The 24,835-nt window shown below is 41.0% G+C and overlaps 1 long non-coding RNA gene across 4 annotated transcripts in view; it reads right to left on the reverse strand.

The window, feature by feature from the left end:
• Positions 1 to 2,181: 2,181 nt before the first annotated feature.
• LOC129641815 (uncharacterized) overlaps positions 2,182 to 24,835 on the reverse strand; it is a 67,709-nt gene continuing 45,055 nt past the window's right edge. For 2 of the 4 annotated variants that reach the window (XR_008709464.1, XR_008709465.1), the window contains exons 3-6: positions 4,940 to 4,987; positions 3,974 to 4,030; positions 3,052 to 3,354; positions 2,182 to 2,638 (exon numbers count right to left, since the gene is read on the reverse strand). This is a non-coding gene — a long non-coding RNA (uncharacterized LOC129641815). Of the gene's footprint in view, positions 2,639 to 3,051; positions 3,355 to 3,529; positions 3,888 to 3,973; positions 4,031 to 4,939; positions 4,988 to 12,299; positions 12,399 to 24,835 lie in introns of those variants that run through there. The other 2 variants (XR_008709466.1, XR_008709463.1) reach the window with 2 other exon arrangements.

Genomic DNA, 24,835 nt, shown 5'->3' on the forward strand with positions numbered 1-24,835 from the left:
TTTTTCCTTCTCAAATTTTCTACCATCTGTGTAGTTGTTCTCCACAGGCTTGCCTTTAAAACGGAGGAAAATGCAATTGCAAGGCACCCAAAATTTGTGAGGAGCCAGGAAGGAGGAGAAATACTCTTTCCTGATTGCTTTGTTTTGTCAGGTTTTAAATCAGAGTGCTAACTTTTGTGCAATAACTGTTTGGTAACACTTAATAAGTAGCTGGTGTAGCACAGTTCCAAAAAAGAAATTTTTTTTAAGCCTATGCAAGGCCAAAGGAATATTAAAGTTTCACTACGGAAGAAATATGGCCGCTGCCAAGAACTGATTAGTCATAAAATCCACAGCATTATCATCATCCATCATTGCCTTTCTTTTAATGACCGAACTAAAAAGAGAGACATCAAAGTTTTCAAAATAAGGTTATAAAAACGCTGTACAGAGGAGGTCTCCAAATATTTTGATAGAACCTGAACAGAAAAAAATATAGAAAAATCATTGAAACAAATCACAAAACATATGTTGTTATGTTTTGCTCTAAAAACCATGAAGTTTATCCAGAACCCTATTATGGTAACTGCTTAGCTTTTCATGCATTCCTAAATTACCATGTAATCTAAAACCTTGTTTTCAGCTGTCCTATATTGGAAAGTCCCTTAAAATAATCAGGATGATTACAGGCTGGTATTCAGAAAGAAACTTGCTTGTATTATAGTAACTGAAAGTGTTATTTATCAGGCAGGCTCCTTTAAAAAAAAAAATCTACCTCAGAAGCACAATGTATTCAGGAAATACCTAAACCAAGGATTGCATTTTGGGCTCTCTACATTTTCAAACACATGGATAGTTGGTGTAAAAATATGTTCTTTTCCTGCAGGGACTTGACTGTAATTAGTGTATGCCAAAACTCTCTCACAGAGATTTCATTGTCTTATCTACTTACATCATCTTAATGCGATTTTATTTTACTTTGTCAAAGTCATATTAATGTAAATGTGTTCTTGATAGCAAACAGAGTTCTTTTTTATGCAAAACAGGATTCAGCTGACTCTAATAAAACAGCTTGCAGTCTATTAGACTATAACAGTAATGTGCTTATTTTGTTTCTCAAATCAAGACTGTGTCAGAAAGCTATAGACAGAGATTTGTCTTGTTTTTCACAATAATTGCTAGGGTGGGGTTACATTATGATCTTTAAATGAATAGTATTGCTTAGAACAAATACTTCATATATCTTTTATCTTCCCCTGCATACAGTTCTGAGTTTTCTTTGAAAATGCTGCGCTACTTTTCCACATAAGTCATCAGAATGTTTCCAAAGAATTTTAACTGCCAGATTAATTATATCTTGCAAACAAAGATAGATTGCTTACATTCTTTATTCAGAATTCCTGCCAGTATGGAGCAACTGGCAACAAATTAATTTCTTTTGCAACCATGCAAAATGTTTTGCTATGAAAAGCTCTTGAAGGTAAATGTATCCTTTAAAAAAAAAATTAGGTTGCTCATTCTGAAAGGCTAATCTGTAAGCAAAAAACAGAGGATTAAATGAACTTGACTGCTCTCCCTCACTCACTTTTTTTTAGCATCTACATTATAGCTTTCCGTTAATGTATTCAGTTAATTAAGTATTGCTGTGACCTGGTGGCAATTTTTGAAATCCAGGGAATTTTTCCCCCTTTAAATTCCACCTCCCCCACAGAGCAGAATATAATCTGTTTCCAGTCAGTTTGTTTATGTCAGCTGTGTCTCTACTACAAGCCTCTAAAATGTTTTAATAAATTTATCAACCAAAAAATATTACAAACATTTCATTTCCTTTGATTCAGACACACATACACACCAAAAAAAAAAAAACACCTCTGCCTTCATTGCAAATTCTTGCCGGTATGAATCATTCTAAGTAATATTTGCTTTAACTTTCGTGTGGTTCTACAAACAACCTTTATATGGCTGGACTTCAAAGCTAGGAGAAATAAAGGTTAGAAATGTGATAGGAGTAATCTATTATTAGGCATGAAACATTAAACCACTTTTAGCTATAAGTCTTAAAACCTGAATAATCTAGGTTTTTAATGTAGGGCATATTTATTGTGCTTTCACTTACACAGGCATTTATCACAGAGGAGTGTTTGGAAGAGAAATATTTTCCATTGCACTTTGTGCCACAATTTGGTTTAATTTTTCCTAATATTTAATTTAGAAAAACGGTAATATTATAACAGGGTTCTCATGTTTCCTGGCCAAAATGCTTGGTGTTCCTCACAGAGTAAAATTAATCTGTTACCAGCCCGCTGACCTGCAAGTCAGGTTTCAGTGAAGTAGGTGCTGAGAGGGAAGGGCAGAGGAAGGGGGTGAGTGAGGGTGGGTAGGAAGATAAGATCTCTTTCTTAGACTTGGAAGGAAAAAAAAAAGCTTAGAGGAATGTCTCAACCCACCCATGCCATCAAATGACAGAAAATAAGCTGAACGGTGTATTTGAGCAGAGGAGTGTTTGAAAACATTTATTAGCTCCATCCATAACGACATCCACTGCAGGAATGTTAATTGTTAAAATCTGTACTGCAGTTATTTCTTTAAGCGAGGGGGGCTGCATTGAGTGAAAATTCAGCTCCTTGTTTCTCTTTTTTTTCCTCCACATATACTTGCACTTAAAAAAAAAAAAAAACTAATGTTATGAAATAAGTCGTATCAGATGGAGAGCTTTCTATCACAAGAGAATACAAAACAGTGTTAAGGATATATGCATAAGCGGGAACAAAAAAAACAACATTGGTAACATTTTGTTCTTGATTAAATTTGTGCTCCTAATACAGTAGATTAAAAATAAGTCCAACTGTTAAACACATTAGTGTTCAGCCACTGCTGATGTGCCAGGAAAGCAGCTATCGCTACAGACCTGGCCTGACTCTTTGCAGCCTTGAGGAGACAGAGGAAATCTGACCCCAGGGGAAATCTGAGGCCTCCCCCACCGCACCCCCTCCACCCCCCTCCCCCCCGCCCCCGGTCCATCAATGACCCTGCAGTTTGGGGATTCCTTGTTTTCATCTGCTGATTACATACCAGAACCTTCTTAACATCTTCTCAAACTGGGTCAAACTGAGGTCCCTCAGCAAAGCTGAAAGAGAATATTGGCTTAAAAACATGAAGAGAAGAATTGCTAATAGCTGGCCACAATCAAGGCACACTTTGAAAAAAATTAAAGTTGTCATCTTTGGGGCAATTATTTGTGAAACTTGTGTCCTTTAAGAAGACTGGTGTAGGGGCTTCCCTGGTGGTCCAGTGGTTGAGACTTCACTTTCCAATGCCAGGAGTGGAGGTTCAATCCCTGGTCTGGGACATGCCTGGTGACCAAAAAGCCAAAATCTAAAACCAAAGCAATATTGTAACAAATTCAATAAAGAGTCTAAAAAATGGTCCACATCAAAAAAAAAAAAAAAAAACCTTAAAAATAAAGGATTAGTGTAAGCCCCACGTCCCATTCCCCAGGCATTTTATGACTAAAAACGAGACTAAAGATGGGATCACATCCCAAAAATACCTGAAGTGGGAGCCACTCCAGTGATCATAGCCAATGCTCTTCTGGTGTAGTTAATGCCCAGCGAGGTTAAGGGCAACACTGCAACAGGAGACCTGAGCTAGCAGGCTGGAGATTCCAAGCTTTGGTTTCCCCCACCCTGTCCATTGTATGACACCACACTGCTCAGTTAGTTCAAAATAAGAGACTGAAATTAAACCCGTGAGTAAGAGAAATAATATATTTCTTCAGGTGATTGTAGTAATGGCCCTGCCTAATCTGTGTGTGATTATATTTGTATGATTTCTTCAAATTATGCGTGTGTTTCTGCTTGAACAAAAATATCAGCTCTTCAGTTCTTACTCCCTCCTCCCCCGCCCTGCCCCCCATCTTCCCCTCCCAGCTTCCCCCACTCCCTCTCAAGTGCACGTTTTTATGGTCTTTGGTCAATCTGGCTTAATAGGTTACCTGTTGCTGACACTCTCACTTCACATAGAAGTGGTACTCTCGGCTGTGACTTGCTTTCTGAAAGGGTATGAGGGTATGATGTTTATAAATCTAGGAAGTTAATTGCTCCCCAAAAGCCATGCAGAAAACTGCATATATTGCCAAGAACAGAGAACAGTTAATTGAAACTATTTGGGGCATGCAGTATAGAACAAGGAGATGGTTTCTGAGCAACACAACACACATCTCAATGTGGCTTGCCAAAGACCCGCACACTTTTAATTTGCTCTACAAATTTGGCTAGCCCAATAAAGTATAAACATCAAACACTGGTTGTGGAACGCATTAAACATTAACCAACTGAGACCTTAAAGACTTGAGTAGAACATTAAAATTAGAGGAGAAAGATAGGCCAGGCAACTCTGGGAAATCAGGTTAAGACTCTAAAAGAGAATGTTTGTTGGCTGGGTAAAAATAAAGCAAGAACTATTTTAAGATTGGTAACCATTTGTCTCGTAGACAGACTATTTCCCCTCCCTGAGATTATATTTTTAAAATCAAGCAAATTTACCAAGTCATTTTGGTTTTCTGATTGTTCTCCAGGACACAATGTATTACCATCCAAATGAGCTCTGAAAGGGTGAGGGTGGGAGGGTGGTGGTGGCATTTCCATTGCTGTCCCAGACCTGAGAATTTTTAGATGGAACTGTGCATTTTATCCATTTTGTGTGTTTGTCAGTATTCCACATTGCTTAGCCTGGGGGTCAGCCCCATAAAGGTTCAGTAAACTTTTGTTGGACAGCAAAATGAAAATGCTCTCTAAGGAGATTAAGGATGGCTCCCAGGTTTCCCATTCAGACTTGTCCGGTAAAGCCCACCCAAACCCTTCGTGAGTTCAGGATGTATTCCATTCACAACAAGAGCAATAAGCATATCCTTTGAAACAGAAAGATTCAAGAAAACGAAAATAATACCATATTCAATTACCTTGTTCCCTAAGTATCCTTTGTTCCAGGGGCCTCACAAAGTAAATTCCTGCAAGATAAGAACATTTCCTCTCAGGAGAAAGTTTGGTACATTATCTTTTTTTGATAGCCACTAAGAGTCTAGGATCGTGTAGGTGATAGCTCTCAACAACCCCACATAAGTTATGGTAAGAATGAATTGAACCAGGGGTTCCCAGTCGCCAGGATCAATGCCTGATGATCTGAGCTGGACTTTACATAACAACAGAAATAAAGTGCACAATAACTGTAATGTATTGAATCTCCCCAAAACCATCCCCGATGCCCCTGGTCTGTGGGAAAACTGTCTTCCATGAAACTGGTCCCTGGTACCAAACTGGTTGGAGCCCACTGATAAACCACTACTAGCCCAAGAATGAACTCCTAAGGCAGTTTAAATCTAACTACCTGCCTTCATGAGAATCCAAACATCCAGTCATGATAAGATATAAGAACCCTTAGGAACCCAGTCTCACTTGGGGTTGCCTCAAAAGTAGACCCCAAGACATTTGGGGAGGCAAAAGAAACACCAGATAGGGAGCAGGAAAACGAGGCAGGATGGGAAGGGCAACTGATAGGAGATGTATTGAGTTGGCCAAAAAAGTCATTTGGGTTCTTCCATTTGATGTTATGGGAAAACCTAACCAGCTTTTTGGCCAACCCAAGCCAGCTACAAGTCAGCACCTGGAGCTTAATTCCATGGAAAACTCTGGAAGCCAGTGTAGAACACACACCTCAGAATTATCCCACCGGAGAGATGGAGCCGGGGTGTTTATATACCAGCTGCCATCAGTCTCTGGATGAAGTTGTTCCTGAGAGGCATTAATTCCGGGTTACCTGCAGCTGACCAATTAGGCAGACAAAGCAGGTTTTGGGTAGCCAAAGGAAGCTCTCAAGCCGCACAATGCAGGAGCTGGGAATTGGAAACCAGGCTGGCATGCTCAAGTGTCATCAGAGTGAGGCACTATTGGAAGTATTCTAACAGAAGTGTCTAAATATCGGCAATGACTTCTGAGACGTTTAACTGCAGTTCTTTGTTGTGTCTAGTATAGTAGCTAAAACATCATAGGGGCTTAATCGATGTTTGTTAAATGAAGAAAGGAAGGACAGAATAAGACATCAGTTAACTGTTTTAAAACTGCATATATATGGTTTATGCAATATTTAATATTGAACAGTTAACACTTTGCTTTAGAAGCTATATAATATGGGCTCAGGCTTGCTATCAGACAGACAAAAGTTTAAATATCACTTCCATCACTTTCTAGTTGTAAAAACTTGAGCAAATTACTTCCCTTAGTCTCTGTGGCTCCATATATAAATTGCCTGTTTCATAGTATCATATGGTATAAAACTGGAGAAGTAAGTGATAAAAGACTAGGTACAGTAATTGACACATGGTAAGTACTCAGTGCTAATATAATGATTCAAGAGTCAGTTCTCTGACTTCAAATCCCACTTGTGCCACCAACTATTCATATATTGGGTTAGCCAAAAACATTGTTCAGGTTTTTTTTCCATAAGATGTGAAGGAAAAACCCAAATGAAATTTTCAGCCAACCCAGTAACGTCAAGCCAGTCACTTAACCTCTCTGCTACAGGACATCCCCATCTCGGAAGTGGAGACAAAAATTTTTTGCTCTTTGTTCCCGTGAGAGTGAGATCCTAAGAGGACATCATAAGAGGACTAAGTCAGACTTATTGAGTACTTGAGCATTTGCACAGTCCTTTATGCATGCCATCTCACTTCCGAGCAGGAAAGGACTTTGAAATCATAAATCATCCTTCCAGTGTAGGAGAGTGCCTCTCCACTTCTCCAAATGCCCCCAAATCTGATTTGTGTTTGGATTAGGCTGTAGATTGTGTAGAGACCTCTCGGAGCTACACAGAGAGAAAATTTGGTTTGAGTCATCAGTGCTCAGCCAGGCAGTCAGGGTGGGCATGAGAGTGTCCAGCAGGCACTTGCCCACGTGGATCTTGTGGCTCACATTTAGGATGGAGTGTTTATGAAGACTCTAGATGAATGAAGATTAGAATTTATACTGGAACCATTGAACCAGTGAAGTCATGTAGCCAGGCATCACAGTGGACCTGTCTGAAAAGGGCAGGCAAGGGGAGTCTCATGCACAACACACCAGGAGATAATGCCTAAAACTTAGCCTGGGGATGATTCCATCAGCCTGTCTGAGCATTGAGTACGTGCTAATCATGGTAGCAGATACAAAAAGGAGTGCCTTTTATTATCCCTATTTCACAGTTGATAACACTGAGGCTTAGATACTTGCCCATGTTATGCAGAACTGTAGCCCAGGTCTGCCTGAAGCCAAAGAGAAGGTAACCACCCTATAACACTGATTTTCTGTAACATCATGATATTTTGATACCATCAACATGTAGCTATAATAGAGACAAAATAAAGAAAATCTAATTAATAATATGTATTTTTTAATGTTTAGCATCTTGAGGGAAAAAAGTTTTGCAACAGAGCATTGAGAGTCACTGGACGGAGCATATTCAACAAGAGAAGACAAAGTCATGACCACCACTCTCCAAATGCTCTTATTTTATGGTATTGCTAAGTCTTCCAGAAGAATTCAGCCAAGGCAACAAGAATGAATTTAAGTAGCTAGTCCTCTTTGTGATTAGTTCCGTCCCTTGCATCTCAATGAGCTCACTTGAAGAGAATCTAAGAATCAAATAATACTTGCTAGTCTACTGTTCATTTACTGAGCACTTACTCTGTGCCAGACAGTGCCTGGAGGTTACATCCACCATTCCTCAGCATCCTTCTGGGTTATGTGCCATTAGCTTCCTCTTTTACAAATGTGAAACTGGAGCTCAAAGAGGTTGAAGAGCTTTTCCAAGGTCAAGTTAGAGCTAGTACGTAGAAGAGCTGTAATTCAAATCCGGACTGCCCAATGCTAGGAATGAAACACTCATTCCTGGTGCTCTGCTATCTCTGCAGGTTTGAATCCTAGTGATGGAAAAGTACCCATTTTCTTTCAGACATTTTCTATTACATAGGACAAATCTGGGCTTTTAAGTATTGTAAACAACTTTTAAAAAAATGTACTTGAGCAAACTTAGTTCCCGGGAATTCTTGGGAACAGAGTTTAAAGTTCCAAAACAAAACAAATCTTTGCTAAATGAGCCTGTCATGATAAAACTGTATTTAAAAAGTAGGATATGCAACTGCATACAATATTTGATCCCAATTTCACAAATATTTTTAAAACTTTTAGTAAATATATGTTTGTAAAAATATACTTTCAAAAAACATTATGTTTTATGTACAATGTTATAATCCTGAACTTTTACTTAACCTTACTTAATGAGTATACAGCCTCTATAATATTCAACATGGAACAAAAATTCTAAGAAGGACTACATTAAAAGTCAAAAAGGGGTCTCTATTTTTTTCTTATTTAAAAGAACAAATATTACATATATTATCTGGAAAAAGTGAACATTAATATTTGCTCAGTCACCATGTATCAGGGACAAGGCTGGACTTTTAAAATCTATTGTCTTAACTAATAGCCACCACAAGCTTGTGTACAGCTACCATTTTGTTAATAAGAAAGCAAGTTTCAGAGAAATTAAGTGGCTGATCCACAGTCACGAAACTGAAAAGTGGCAGAAGTATAATTTCAACACCTTCTTACTCCAGGCTGGGAGCTCTTTGTAACACAGTGTAACCCATCATACAAATTATTTATTATGCATCCATACTTGTGGGTTCACTCCCTGGATTGGGAAGATCTCCTGGAGTAGAAAATGGCAATCTGCTCCAGTATTCTTGCCTGGGAAATCCCATGGACAGAGGAGCCTGGCAGGTGATAGTCCATGAGATCACAAAGGATCGGACACAGCTGAGTGATGAAGCATACATACAGGCTTGTCTCTGTGATGCCATCGATTCCTGAGATATTAATTTATTATCTATTCCTGATTTTACAGGGGAATAGAAAAAGAAAGGTCGTTTCTCTTCCCTAAATCAAAACTGTGAGCCTTCCCACAACAGGTGAGATTCCTAGGGCAGAGTGAGGAAGACTTCGCCTCGCAAGAGGAGGGAAGAGGTGCTGGGGTCAGTAAGGCTGTCCACCAGGGCCCCAACCCAAATGTTTTGCCCAAAGATCTTGCTGCCTCAGCTTACCACATGATGATTGAGACTGCCCATCTTTGAAATAAAGAATCTTAGGATGCCTCAGAGCTTAACTTGAAAACCTCCAATCTAAAGAATTAAAATAATGGAACTTTCTCTTTCTTTGTCAGTTCAGGACTTGGACTTAGCAGTAAGGAGCTTACTCAAACAGGGCATACCTTCACCAAGGTCTCTGAGGCATTAAACTTGTTGACGCCATGCCAGGGAATTCATCCCCACTGTCAGGGACAGGACAGATGCAAAATTCAATAAGTGCTTTAACAGTTCACCCCTTGCATTTCTTTTTAAAGTTTCTCCTGGATCAATATGACTGCCTTCAGGAATGGCAAGAATTGACTACCTACCAAAAAGGAGATTCCAGTCCATGGAACCTGTGGGCATTTGGGGCCCCTACCCCATTCTAACAGAAGTCATTTTTCAGTCCCATCGGCTATTCTTCTAGCTGTGCCCTTTAGCACAGACTCATCAATCAACAGCAATAAATAGAAAAGGCATGAAAGCACCAGCCCCTGCAAAAAAAAGAGTCTCCTTTTTATTTAAAATATCAAGATTTCATTGCTTGTGCTATGGCTAATAACAGACGGCAAAGTGGCAAGGCAGCTCCCCAAGCCCGTTCTGTTTCCAAGCTCGTTAAACTTTGGAACAAGGTCTGTCCGTTGTGTGTGCATGTGTTTTAAAGCTGTTTTACGACATATTGTCAGGAACTCAGGTACTGGGCCTCTTTAACTCCAGCTTTCAGCAACTGCCTTTGCACTTCCCTTTCACATAATTAAACACCCTATGGTACTTAACAGAGTAATAAGTAGCACATCAATAAAGCAATAAATAATTGTATTCAGAAAAACTCCAGAGCCATCATCCATTAAGCAGCAGCTGTAAGCAATAGTTTTGATTAATCAATAAGGTTATAGACTAGGAAAGCAGAAGTTGGTCAAGGCCGGGAAGAATCAACCAGACTTCTTCTAAGCTAGGGAGGTGGCTCATCTCCCAGGTAACTTGCGGGGAGAATATAAATTGCAAGCACTGGCCCAGAGAGTAACGGCAACCGCAGGAAGCCCCACCTCCAGAAACTAGTAAATTACTAGTTAAAAACAAAGAAGCAGGACAATTCATCTCTAGGGCAAGAGGGTTGCCTACTGAGAAGGAGGAGTGACTGCCCATAAAAGCAAAATGTTTCAACATCAGAAAACAAACACTGAGCTGAGATGAGCTGCAGAGCCAGGAGGAGGAGGGTGATGAACCTGGAACTCTGCCCGTGTGTCCACAGTAGACTTCTCAGCACCCTAGAAGACAGGGCCACTCAGCCTCCTGCCAAGAGGGAGACACTATAGGAGTGCTGTTACTGGACCACAGCTCTGAAAGCTACGGGGCAGGTTGGGGCTGAGGAGATAATCTGGGTAACAGCGCTTATAGCCTTCACAATCACCTGTGGGGTTTTGTTGTATAATCGTTTGCCTGGGTCCTGTGCTGGCAGATGGGAACCTGAATTTCAGAAGGTGGAGCCCAGGAGCCCATGAGTTCAGTTCAGTTCAGTTCAGTCTCTCAGTCATGTCCGACTCTTTGCGACCCCAGGAATCAGAGCACACCAGGCCTCCCTGTCCATCACCAACTCCCCGAGTTCACTCAAACTCATGTTCATCGAGTTGGTGATGCCAACCAGCCATCTCATCCTCTGTCGGCCCCTTCTCCTCCTGCCCACAATCCCTCCCAGCATCAGAGTCTTTTCCAATGAGTCAACTCTTCTCATGAGGTGGCCACGGTACTGGAGTTTCAGCTTTAGCATCATTCCTTCCAAAGAAATCCCAGGGCTGATCTCCTTCAGAATGGACTGGTTGGATCTCCTTGCAGTCCAAGGGACTCTCAAGAGTCTTCTCCAACACCACAGTGCAAAAGCATCAATTCTTCGGCACTCAGCCTTCTTCACAGTCCAACTCTCACATCCATACATGACCACTGGAAAAACCACAGCCTTGACTAGACGGACCTTTGTTGGCAAAGTAATGTCTCTGCTTTTCAATATGCTATGTAGGTTGGTCGTAGCTTTTCTTCCAAGGAGTAAGCATCTTTTAATTTCATGGCTGCAGTCACCATCTGCAGTGATTTTGGAGCTCATAGTTTATTTAAAAAAAAAGTTTGATAGGAATATAGTTGCTTTACAATGTTGTGTTAATTTCTACTGTAGAGCAGAGTGAATCAGCTATATGTATACATATATCCACTCTTTTTGGATTTTCTTCCTATTAGGTCACCACACAGCACCGAGTACAATTTGCTGAGCTATATAGTAGGTTTTCATTAGTTATCTACTTTCTACACAGTACTGTATATATGTCAATCCCAATCTCCCAGTTCATCCCACTCTCTCTTACCCACATCGGCGTCCACACATTTGTTCTCTACATCTGTGTCTCTATATCTGCTTTGTGGATAGGTTCATCTGTGCCATTTCTCTAGATTCCACATATATGCATTAAATGTATGATACTTGTTTTTCTCTTTCTGACTTCACTCTGTAGAACCAACTCTAGGTCCATCCACGTCTCTGCAAATGGCACAATTGTGCTCCTTTTTAACACACCTCCAGGTGGTTGCTAATATAGAAGCCTCTGGTTTGGGGACCTCTGTGGACCTGGTGAGTTAGGCCAGCCTTGCCATATGGCCCATGAGGCTGGCAAGGCTTAGCTTGTGATGTGAGACAGATCTCTGACATTCTGGTTTTGTAACTAAGCCATGAACTTGTGGATTCGTTTACACCCATAGCCTCCAGAAGGTCCAAGATGGACAAAATCTTGGAGGCTTGTGTCCAGTCCTCTGTGGTGTAACCTGTGCCCCCAGAGAATCTGATGACACTAACCTAACATCTGTCATGGCCACGTGAGAAGTGTTCATCCATGCCACAAAATGCTGAGGACCTACTGTGTGCCAAGCACTGTTCTAAACACTGAGGGTTCTTCAGGGATGAAAAGGAACAAAAATCCGTGCTCTCAAGAACCTTTGCCCTGGTGGCACCCCAGAGATTTTCCATGTGTCTCAGTGCATGTGAGGATGAGGGCTGAGCCAGCAGAGTATTGCACACCCCAACTCTGTGTTAACAAGACAACCAGCTATCATTATAGACATTTTAAAGCATATGTGAAAGTAGAGAGAGTAGTATAATGAACCTCCAAATATCTCTCACCTTGTTTCAACAGTTGTTAACACACGGGCAGTTTTCTTTCATCTTCACTATCACCCTCATCACCCAGATAACTTTGAAGCAAATCCCAGGCAGCATATCATTTCATCTGTAAATATATATTGTCAGTGGGCATCTCTAAGATATAAATAGTCATTTTAAAAAATAATCATGATCCTACCTAAAAAGCTAATGTTAATTTTGTAATATCATTAAATTTACAGTCAGTGTTGGTGTTCGCCCAACTCTCTCATATTTTTAAGTGTATGCATTCAAATCAAGATCAAAATAAGGTCCATATATTGAAATTAGTTGATAGGTCTCTCTAGTCTCATTTGCTCTAAAGATCATTTCCTCTCCCCCTCGCTACAGTAACCATGTCTTTTATTCTACAGTCTGAGTTTTGCTGATATCATCCCCATGATATCAGTTTACATGTTACATCTCTGGCCCCTGTATTTCCTGTAATATGGTCACTATAGTGAGAGATTTTCTCAGTTAGTTCTGATTTTCTTGGCAAGAATATTGCAGAGGTTTATCAGGAGGCATTTAATATCTGGTTAATATTGAGCTCTTTGTGGTATTTATAGCCATGTTTGGTCATTGCCCAGATCCTTATTTCATTAGGGGTTCAGACTTATGAACCACTATGAGAATTCATCCGGAGAAGGCAATGGCACCCCACTCCAGTACTTTTGCCTGGAAAATCCCACGGACGGAGGAGCCTGTAGACTGCAGTCCATGGGGTCGCGAAGAGTCGGACACGACTGGGCAACTTCACTTTCACTTTTCATTTTCATGCATTGGAGAAGGAAATGGCAACCCACTCCAGTGTTCTTGCCTGGAGAATCCCAGGGACGGGGGAGCCTGGTGGGCTGCCGTCTATGCGGTCGCACAGAGTCCGACACAACTGAAGCCACTTAGCAGCAGCAGCAGCAGCAAGAGAATCCATCAGAAGTCATTGCACTTGATCCCTTGTACAACTGGTAATATTCTAATCTTTAATAACTGTATTTGTCAGCTGAGGACTTCTCACCTTTGTGATTACCCTGAGGTACAGGAAAGGTGGGATGAAGGACCGATTTCTTTATTGATAAATAAACTAAGTTTTTACAACTAGTTGTTTTTTTGCACCAATCAAAGGTTTCTAAAGTATATTTTAAACCTCATGGTTTAAAATTCTAACCATTTGATGTGTTTTAATTCATTGCAGTTAATTTCCTTTTTATTCTAACATTTTCACATTTTTTCCAGCAGGAGCTGACTCAGATTGGCTCCTGAACATTTGTAGTCTTTGATAAATTTTCTCTAGTATGTCAAGAAGTCCTAGGTGCTTCTTGTACCTCTTGTGTCCCAGATCTGGAATTAGCCAATTTTCCAAAGAATTCTGATGTATTTTTAGTGGGCAATAGTATTTAAAGCGGAGAAGGCAATGGCACCCCACTCCAGTACTCTTGCCTGGAAAATGCCATGGATGGAGGAGCCTGGAAGGCTGTAGTCCATGGGGTCGCTGAGGGTTGGACACGACTGAGCGACTTCACTTCCACTTTTCACTTTCATGCATTGGAGAAGGAAATGGCAACCCACTCCAGTGTTCTTGCCTGGAGAATCCCAGGGACAGGGGAGCCTGGCGGGCTGCCGTCTATGGGGTCGCACAGAGCCCGACACGACTGAAGCGACTTAGCAGCAGCAGCACTATTTAAAGACCATATTCTGCAGCCCCACTTCATGGCATGTATTGAGCTTTAGCATGAGAGTTTCTTTGAATAAACAGTTTTGTTTCTTAAACATTTCTTTGAAGGTCACTTGTCTTCAGAAGAAAAAGTCAATAAAGGGTTAATATGGAACATATAATGAGTTCCTAAAAATTAATTCAAAATAAAATAACACAAATATGAGCAACATATATGAATGGGCAATTAGAAGAAAAGAAAATACAAATATACAGTAAACACAGAAAATGTTCAACCTTCTAGCTGTCAGGGAATTACAAACTATATCACTAATGAGTTACTAGTTTTCAGCTGTCAATTTGGTAAAAATGTAAAAATTTGAGTGTCATCATTTCAAGTGATGCCAGAGGTAACAAAAATAAGAACTCTCAAATACTGATATTGGGAATGTTAAATGACCCAACTTCTTTTGAAAAGTTTATTAAAAATTTTTAATTTCTATAGCCTTTGAGCTTCTAGCTCGTTTTTTAGGACTCAGCCTACAGAATTGAAAGCATAACTAGCATACAAGTGGATTTTTGTTGCAGCATGTTTACAACAAAATTTTTAAAAAATAAACAAAAGTCCACTAGTAGACCACTGATTGAAATTATGATATACACTGTAGAATGTTATGTAGCAATTTTTTAAATATTATACATTTGTATCTATCAATATATAAACATATCTTCAATATCCATAGTTTCAGACTAATATATACAGAATGACCCTACATATATACACAAAATAGAGAGACAGAGAGACAGAACTCATAAAAGATTTACAGCAAAATATCAAGTGGTCATTTTTGGTAGGTAGAATGGAAACATTATTTTTACTCATCCTATTCGTTAATAGAAAGCAGTGACAATATGAGTACTTCTAACTTTTTTGGTTTTTTTATATAATAACCTGTTGAGACAATATCACTTATCAAAGAGCTTGATGTGAATCAAATTCCTTCTTCACAAACTTGTTATAGGTACCTATGGGAAAGTGCCATGCTCAGGGATAATTGCTACTCACTTCCACCTTGGTATTTGCACCCTTACTTAACTGCTATGCCCTCAAAGCCTCTGTGATAACAGTAAGATGAGAAGTTCCTCAAGGCACCCGTTTCCTCACACTGAGGTGCCTTTCTGCACTATGACTTCTTCCTGCTCAGATCTCTGGGAACCCATCCGTGACAAGACCATTGCCTCTGAAAACTGCGGAAGCTTCAGACAGTGGTATGCCGAGTGTTGTTGCAAAACTGCAGATCTGTAGATCGTTACTGGTTTCCTAGGACTCTCCCCATGACACACTGATCCCCATGGACCAGTCAAATAAGGTTTTTACCAAGGTGTTGTGGAAATTGTTAAGGAGAATATAAAATACAATCAGAAGGATTAGAAGGGCTAGTGGCTGGCATTAAGTTTAATGCTCTCCATTAGGTGTGTAATAGCCTTCCCCGGCCTCCCGTCTGAGTCTCATGAGTTTTCTTCAGGACAAGATGGATATGTGGCTCCTCATCCTCCTTGACTATTTACAGAACACTTGATCATCACATATGAGGTCAATCTAGCCCAACTCCCCAAGGACATGGATCAGGCTCACAGTTTCAATATAGAGAATTGAACACGATACCACAGGTTAAGCCGTTTAAGTCCCACAACAGCATTCCCAAATGTTGACATTCCTACCAATATTTGATCTCTTCTCTCTTGCCATTCCTAGGGCAACAGATCCTCGGGTATTTCCCTTTTACTGTATCTCTAGTGTCATCATCTCATTGCCAGTCACCTCTGTTTGAGTTCCAGCCCCAGTCCACTTACAGAATACCAGCCACTTGCAAAATCAGACATTCGTCTAATGCCATTTGAATTCTTTTTACAAGATGGCACACGTTCCCTCCAGTTCCTCAAAGAAAGGCTGTAGTTCATTCCTTTGAATTTAGGGAGCACCTACTGTGTTCCAGGTTCTGTCTTTCCTAGCTCCCTAGTCTTGCAGGGCATGGGGACATTTTAGATCTAGAAGGAAATTCGATTGCAAGCTGGTTCAGCCCCTTATTAAAAGTCTGAAGAAGTAACTAGGTGGCTGTGACTTGAAATATATGGTAAAGCTCACACCCAAATCAGATCATAGTGGTCAGGGCTACAGCCCCACTAAAATGTGGTTCTCCTGACTTGGTGTAAGCACATACTTTGCTCCACCATGTAAATTCAACTTCCTCTCCAGCCTTTCCTTGTATTTAAACATTTTAGGTTTTCTCTCTCCTTTGAGTTCAGACTTCCTTCTAATATTTCCTTCCTTCCTATAAGAATTCTCCAAATTCATTTTTTCCCAGCAAAACTCATTTTGAGCCCTCTATTCCTTCTATGATGATATAGCATAGGGGTTGCTAAACAACAGAAAATATTATGACTTCTTAAGATACTTCTCCCTTTGCATTTCTGGAAAATAGCAATTTCCTACTTATTCTTCAATATGCTATTCAAGTATTACGTCTCCTCTTAGCTTTGCCTGCCATACTCTTCATCTTTTGCCAGGCAGAATTATTTTCCTTCAGTTGTGCTATAGTTATTGTTATGTTTCTCCTGCTAGACCAAGGACTTTCTGAGCAAGTGACCACATCTCATTCCTTTAGCATCACTAGGGCCCCAGTACAGTGTCTGACTTACAAAAAGCAGTTGGTAAACGCCTGTAGAAAGAAAATAAAATCAATATCTACTCTTTCGCCTAATGAACTCTTCATCCCCTGCCCTCATATTTATTTCTTATCTATTTAATTTATAATCTCTCTACCGCACTGAATAATCTCTGCTTTTAAACATGCCACCTAAATGTGATTGAGGTTAAAAAGCATTTCTAATTATGCAGTATGTTCAATGAATGGGGTGTTTCACATAATAAAATTTTCAGAATCTTTTTAGCAATAGTATTTTCTTATTTTAATTAATTGTTGATAACCTTCGTAAAGAGCACTGTAGACCTCCCTGCTTCCTTTAACAGAGTACAGTGATTTTAATGTATTGTTTTCCTGGTAAATGAGGCAACCTTATGTGTGCCAATTATTGTTCTCTGATATCATATAATGAAGCCGTCGGGGACTATTAAGGCAAGTCACACTGTTGTCCCCACACCAAAGACCTGAAGCTTTCTGTTTTCAGAGCTTGAGCCTTGCTTTAGAGCTTTGTGTTTCCTTAGTCGAAGCTTAATTGTCACTCTGTTACGTCAAAGTTGAGACCAGCCTCTCCTTACTCATATTGTGCTTTCAATAAGTCACTGTTGCATTTGATGAATTGTTTAAAAAGCAAGGGCTTTTTGACAGATTCTCAGCACTTGTTCCTGCTCTCTGAATGGGAGGGGCATCATTGATGTGAGCACAGGCAGTTAGCAAAAGAATAGGAAAAATATAAGTTTTGGATGCTGGGCTCATGAGATGAGAAGAATTAGGGGGACATGAGAGAACAGAAACATTTTGAAGGATCCTGAGGAGGAAAATAGAACTATCCAATGAACTGCCCAGATGTTTTCATTCACAAAATTTCTGCCTCCCTCATTTCCCAATTCTTGCATCAAACCTGACATCACTAAGTCATCTTGTCTTTCTTTTCTGCTAGAGAAAGCCTTACAATATTATGAGCACTGGTCTCCAGAAAGCCACTACCAGTCAGGTAAAGATGGCATTAGATTCTACACCTATTTGATCTTCCAAAACAAAGAAGAAAAACTTCAACTGTAGAAGGAAATTTTTCTAATAGTCAATCTAGTAAATAGTTCTGCCTCAATAAACAAAAGAACTACCATTTTTGGAAGTTTGCCAAGTGCCAAACAATGGCATAACCATTTTATATTTCATACTCACTCTATGACATAAGCCGCATTATTTTCCCACTTTGCAAATGAGAAAGTGAAGACCCAAATAACTTCCAAAAGGCAGAGAGCTAGCTCGTAAGAAGTGGTACTGGGATTTGAATCTAGGGTCTCGATTGCCCTAATGTCCATGCTCTCAAATTCAGGGCTATATCTCTTTTCAAGGGAGATGCATTTCTCATCACCAAAGATGTTCAAGCACAGGCTGAATGTCCATTTGGCAGGGATGTACAGAAGGGATCCAAGTATCATATGAAGTTAAACTAATGACCATATAAACCCCTTACAATTTTGACAGCCTTATATTTCCATTTGTTCCTTGACAATTACTTATGTGAGACAATGTCTCATGAATCCCAAATATCATTAGTCAATTTCAGAGGTTTCCTGTGTTTGTAGTTTTAAGATACTGCATAGGAGAACACAGTTAGTGATGTTTATCTTAGAGTAGCCCATATTTACTGAATTCTTTCAGTGAAAAAAATTTAATGAGCTTAAACATGTAATTAACTGAGTCCTCTGGTGGCTCAGCAGTGAAGAATCCACCTGTGAATACAGGAAACACAAAAGATGTGAGTTCAATCCCTGGGTCAAAAAGGAAATGGCACACTCCAGTATTCTTGCCTGGGAAATCCCATGGACAGAGGACCCTGGCGGGCTACAGTCTGTGGGGTCGCAAAGAGTCAGACAAGACTTAGCGACTAAACAACAGCAAAAGAGAGTTGAATATACTCTAAAGCTGGTTGGATTGAGGGAGAAGCACAGAAAGTTTAGGTTGGGTTGCAAAAGACCTTGGAATCATTAAGTGGTTGTCCAGGTCTGCTTCTCTGCTTTATGAGACAAATACTCATTCAATGCTGTTATAACCTGATGCGAAGAGCTGACTCGTTTGAAAAGACCTTGATGCTGTGAAAGACTGAAGGTGGGAGGAGAAGGGGACAACAGAGGATGAGATGGTTGGATGGCATCACGGACTCAGTGGACATGAGTTTGGGTAAACTCCGGGAGTTGGTGATAGACAGGGAGGCCTGGTGTGCTGCAGTCCATGGGGTTGCAGAGAGTCAGACACGACTGAGCGGCAGAACTGAACTGAACGGAATGTTGGACCCAAGAAGTGCAGTACAGGTTCAGACAGACATAATGCTGCCTCAGACAGATGTACTCTGCTGGAGACAGCCCCTCTGTATCAGGGCAGATTCTAAGCATCTGCCCAGGTAAGTTATGAGCCCTGGCCTCCCCTTTGAGGATTTCCCCAAATATATCTACTATTTTTTATACTTGATCATACATTATCTACTAAGTCATCTATAGTTCTCCTACAGGTCTTATTTTGGGGGGTAAGCTCTCCCAATGTGTCCCAACCATCTCTTACATAATGTGGTTTCTAGACTGCCTGCCATCTAGAAGGCCCTGCCCTGGATCATATTAATAAATAGATTAGAATATCTGGGTACATACATGTGATCAGTCGTGTCCAACTCTTGTGACCGTGTGGACTGTAGCCCGCCAGGCTCCTCAGTCCATGGGATTCTCCAGGCAAGAATATTGGAGAGGTTTGCCATTTCCTTCTCCAGGGGATCTTCCCAACCCAGGGGTCAAACCTGCATCTCCTGCATTGGCAGGTGGATTCTTTATCTCTACACCACCTGGGATGCCTTAGATTTAGGATACCATATTCCAATTGTGTTTTGACCAATAAAGGTATGCTAGGCTTGCCTTCCCTACATTTTTTTAACAACCCAAGAAGAAAACAAACAGGGTAGCAGATACCATTCTTAGCAATAAAAACCACCATCCATTAAGCACCTACCACGTGCCAGGAACTATGTTAAGAATGCTCCTGGCATTAACTCATTCATTTGCAATAATATTTCCACTTTAACACAGGAGGGAGAAAGGCAGGGTAGCTTTGACATGTATACACTACCATGTGTGAAATAGATGGCTAGTGAGAAGATGCTGTATAGCAAAGGGAGCTTAGCTTGGCACTCTGTGATGACTTAGAGGGGTGGGATGGGGTGGCAGGGAGGCCCAAGAGGGAGGGGATATATGTACACATATAGCCGATTCACTCTGTTGTACAGCAGAAACTAACATAACTTTGTAAAGCAATTACACACCAATAAAAAAATAAAATGAATAAGATGTAAGGATGTAATGTACAGCACAGGAAAATATGGCCAATAGTTTATAATATCTTTATATGCAGTATAATCCATAACTTCACTTCAGAGCATTCATTAATCCTACACTAAAGCATTACCACATGTGTATTTATTTATTGTTTATTTCTGCCTGGAACTTCCCTGGTGGCTCAGACTGTAAAGCGTCTGCCTGCAGTGCAGGAGACCTGGGTTCAATCGCTGGGTCAGGAAGATCCCCTGGAGAAAGAAATGGCAACCCACTCCAGTACTCTTGCCTGGAAAATTCCATGGATGGAGGACCCTGGTAGGCTACAGTGCATGGGGTCCCAAAGAGTCGGACACGACTGAGAGACTTCACTTTCACTTTCTGCCTGTACTTGAGAGTAGGAACCCAGGCTACTCTGTTAATCCCTTGATCCCTGTAGCCCTGGTAACTGCTGTACAGTATTCATGCAGTAACTATTTGTGAAGTAAGTGAGAATAAGCCCCATTTGCTGCTTGAATAAATGGAGGTTCAGGAAAAGGGAGAGTGTTCTGCAGGGAGCTTAGGAGCACATCATGGAAGTTTTTCTTTTTCCAAATGTCAGGAGAGAGAAGGGATGATCTCTGATTGATGGGACTTGATCCAGAGATTAAGACCTTGGGGAGATAGCAAACATTTTTAGGTTCTGAATCCCAGTTTCAGTACTTACCAGCCATGTAACTAGTTTTCTCATACTTAAAGTGGAAATACGATTTCTTGGTTGTTTATGTGGGCAAACACACTGAAACCATACTCACAGAAAACTAGCCAATCTAATCACACTAGGACCACAGCCTTGTCTAACTCAATGAAACTAAGCCATGCCTGTGGGGCAACCCAAGATGGGCGGGCCATAGTGGAGAGATTTGACAGAATGTGGTCCACTGGAGAAGGGAATGGCAAACCACTTCAGTATTCTTGCCTTGAGAACCCCATGAACAGTATGAAAAGGCAAAATGATAGGATACTGAAAGAGAAACTCCCCAGGTCAGTAGGTGCCCCAATATGCCACTGGAGATCAGTGGAGAAATAATTCCAGAAAGAATGAAGGGATGGAGCTAAAGTAAAAAGAATACCCAGCTGTGGATGTGACTGGTGATAGAAGCAAGGTCCGATGCTATAGAGAGCAATATTGCATAGGAACCTGGAATGTCAGGTCCATGAATCAAGGCAAATTGGAAGTGGTCAAACAAGAGATGGCAAGAGTGAATGTCGACATTCTAGGAATCAGCGAACTCAAATGAACTGAAATGGGTGAATTTAACTCAGATGACCATTATATCTACTACTGCGGGCAGGAATCCCTGAGAAGAAATGGAGTAGCCATCATGGTCACCAAAGAGTCCGAAATGCAGTACTTGGACGCAATCTCAAAAATGACAGAATGATCTCTGTTTGTTTCCAAGGCAAGCCATTCAATATCACAGTAATCCAAGTCTATGCCCCAACCAGTAACGCTGAAGAAGCTGAAGTTGAATGGTTCTATGAAGACATACAAGACCTTTTAGAACTAACATCCAAAAAAGATGTCCTTTTCATTATAGGGGACTGGAATGCAAAAGTAGGAAGTCAAGAAACACCTGGAGTAATAGGCAAATTTGGCCTTGGAATATGCAATGAAGCAGGGCAAAGACTAATAGAGTTTTTCCAAGAAAATGCACTGGTCATAACAAACACCCTCTTCCAACAACACAAGAGAAGACTCTATACATGGACATCACCAGATGGTCAACACCGAAATCAGACAGATTATATTCTTTGCAGTCAAAGATGGAGAAGCTCTATACAGTCAGCAAAAACAAGACCAGGAGCTGACTGTGGCTCAGACCATGAACTCCTTATTGCCAAATTCAGACTTAAATTGAAGAAAGCAGGGAAAACCACTAGACCATTCAGGTATGACCTAAATCAAATCCCTTATGATTATACAGTGGAAGTGAGAAATAGATTTAAGGGCCTAGATCTGATAGAGTGCCTGATGAACTATGGAATGAGGTTCGTGACATTGTACAGGAGACAGGGATCAAGACCATCCCCATGGAAAAGAAATGCAAAAAAGCAAAATGGTTGTCTGGGGAGGCCTTAAAAATAGCTTTGAAAAGAAGAGAAGCGAAAAGCAAAGGAGAAAAGGAACGATATAAACATCTGAATGCAGAGTTCCAAAGAATAGCAAGAAGAGATAAAAAAGCCTTCTTCAGTGATCAGTGCAAAGAAATAGAGGGAAACAACAGAATGGGAAAGACTAGAGTTCTCTTCAAGAAAATCAGAGATACCAAAGGAACATTTCATGCAAAGATGGGCTTGATAAAGGACAGAAATGGTATGGACCTAACAGAAGCAGAAGATATTAAGAAGAGATGGCAAGAATACACAGAAGAACTGTACAAAAAAGATGTTCACAACCCAGATAATCATGATGGTGTGATCACTGACCTAGAGCCAGACATCCTGGAATATGAAGTCAAGTGGGCCTTAGAAAGCATCACTATGAACAAAGCTAGTGGAGGTGATAGGATTCCAGCTGAGCTATTCCAAATCCTGAAAGATGATGCTGTGAAAGTGCTGCACTCAATATGCCAGCAAATTTGGAAAACTCAGCAGTGGCCACAGGACTGGAAAAGGTCAGAGTTCATTCCAATCCCAAAGAAAGGCAATGCCAAAGAATGCTCAAACTACCGCACAATTGCACTCATCTCACACACTACTAAACTAATGCTCAAAATTCTCCAAGCCAGTCTTCAACAATACATGAACCGTGAACTTCCAGATGTTCAAGCTGGTTTTAGAAAAGGCAGAGGAACCAGAGATCAAATTGCCAACATCCGCTGGATCATCGAAAAAGCAAGAGAGTTCCAGAAAAACATCTATTTCTGCTTTATTGACTATGCCAAAGCCTTTAACTGTGTGGATCACCACAAACTGTGGAAAATTCGGAAAGAGATGGGAATACCAGGCCACCTGATCTGCCTCTTGAGAAATTTGTATGCAGGTCAGGAAGCAACAGTTAGAACTGGACATGGAACAACAGACTGGTTCCAAATAGGAAAAGGAGTACGTCAAGGCTGTATATTGTCACCCTGTTTATTTAACTTATATGCAGAGTACATCATGAGAAACGCTGGGCTGGAAGAAACACAAGCTGGAATCAAGATTGCTGGGAGAAATTTCAATAACCTCAGATATGCAGATGACACCACCCTTATGGCAGAAAGTGAAGAGGAACTCAAAAGCCTCATGATGAAAGTGAAAGTAGAGAGTGAAAAAGTTGGCTTAAAACTCAACATTCAGAAAATGAAGATCATGGCATCTGGTACCATCACTTCATGGGAAATAGATGGGGAAACAGTGGAAACAGTGTCAGACTTCATATTTGGGGGCTCCAAAATCACTGCAGATGGTGAATGCAGCCATGAAATTAAAAGACACTTACTCCTTAGAAGGAAAGTTATGACCAACCTACATAGCATATTGAAAAGCAGAGACATTACTTTGCCAACAAAGGTTCGTCTAGTCAAGGCTATGGTTTTTCCTGTGGTCATGTATGGATGTGAGAGCTGGACTGTGAAGAAGGCTGAGCGCCGAAGAATTGATGCTTTTGAACTGTGGTGTCGGAGAAAACTCTTGAGAGTTCCTTGGACTGCAAGGAGATCCAACCAGTCCATTCTGAAGGAGATCAGCCCTGGGATTTCTTTGGAAGGAATGATGCTAAAGCTGAAACTCCAGTACTTTGGCCACCTCATGCAAAGAGTTGACTCATTGGAAAAGACTCTGATGCTGGGAGGGATTGGGGGCAAGAGGAGAAGGGGACAACAGAGGATGAGATGGCTGGATGGCATCACTGACTCGATGGACGTGAGTCTGAGTGAACTCAGGGAGTTGGTGATGGACAGGGAGGCCTGGGGTGCTGCGATTCATGGGGTCACAAAGAGTCGGACACAACTGAGCAACTGATCTGATCTGATCTGATATGTGTTAAATGGATTTTTTAAATTATTTAAGTTGACTTATAATATCAGTTAACCCCACCATAGAGCTGCCTGAACTTACACAGGACTGGGAAATAGACTCTTGGAGGGAACAAACAGAACCTTGTGCACCAGGACCCAGGAGGAAGGAGCAGTGACCCCACAAGAGACTGAGCCAGGCTTGCCTGTGAGTGTCCGGGAGTCTGCAGTGGAGGCGTGGGCTGGTGGTGGCCTGCTGATGGGCTGGGGGCACTGAGTGTAGCAGTACATACATGGGATCTTTTGAAAGAGGTCACCATTATCTTCATTACCTCCACCATAGTTTCAGTTCAGTTCAGTCACTTAGTCGTGTCTGACTCTGCAACCCCCTGGACTGCAGCACACCAGGCCTCCCTGTCCATCACCAACTCCCAGAGCTACCTCAAACTCATGTCCATTGAGTCGGTGATGCCATCCAACCGTCTCATCTTCTGTTGTCCCCTTCTCCTCCCTCCTTCAATCTTTCCCAGCATCAGGGTCTTTTCCAATGAGTCAACCCTTTTCATGAGGTGGCCAAAGTATTGGAGTTTCAGCTTCAACATCAGTCCTTCCAATGAACACTCAGGACTGATCTCCTTTAGGATGGACTGGTTGGATCTCCTTGCAGTCCAAGGGACTCTCAAGAGTCTTCTCCGACACCACAGTTCAAAAGCATCAATTCTTTGGCGCTCAGCTTTCTTTATAGTACAACTCTCACATCCATACATGACTACTGTGAAAACCACAGCTTTGACTAGATGGACCTTTGTTGGCAAAGTTAATGTCTCTGTTTTTTAATATGCTGTCTAGGTTGGTCAAAACT

This window comes from Bubalus kerabau, chromosome 1 (assembly GCF_029407905.1).
Source record: "Bubalus kerabau isolate K-KA32 ecotype Philippines breed swamp buffalo chromosome 1, PCC_UOA_SB_1v2, whole genome shotgun sequence".
NCBI lineage: Eukaryota > Metazoa > Chordata > Mammalia > Artiodactyla > Bovidae > Bubalus > Bubalus kerabau.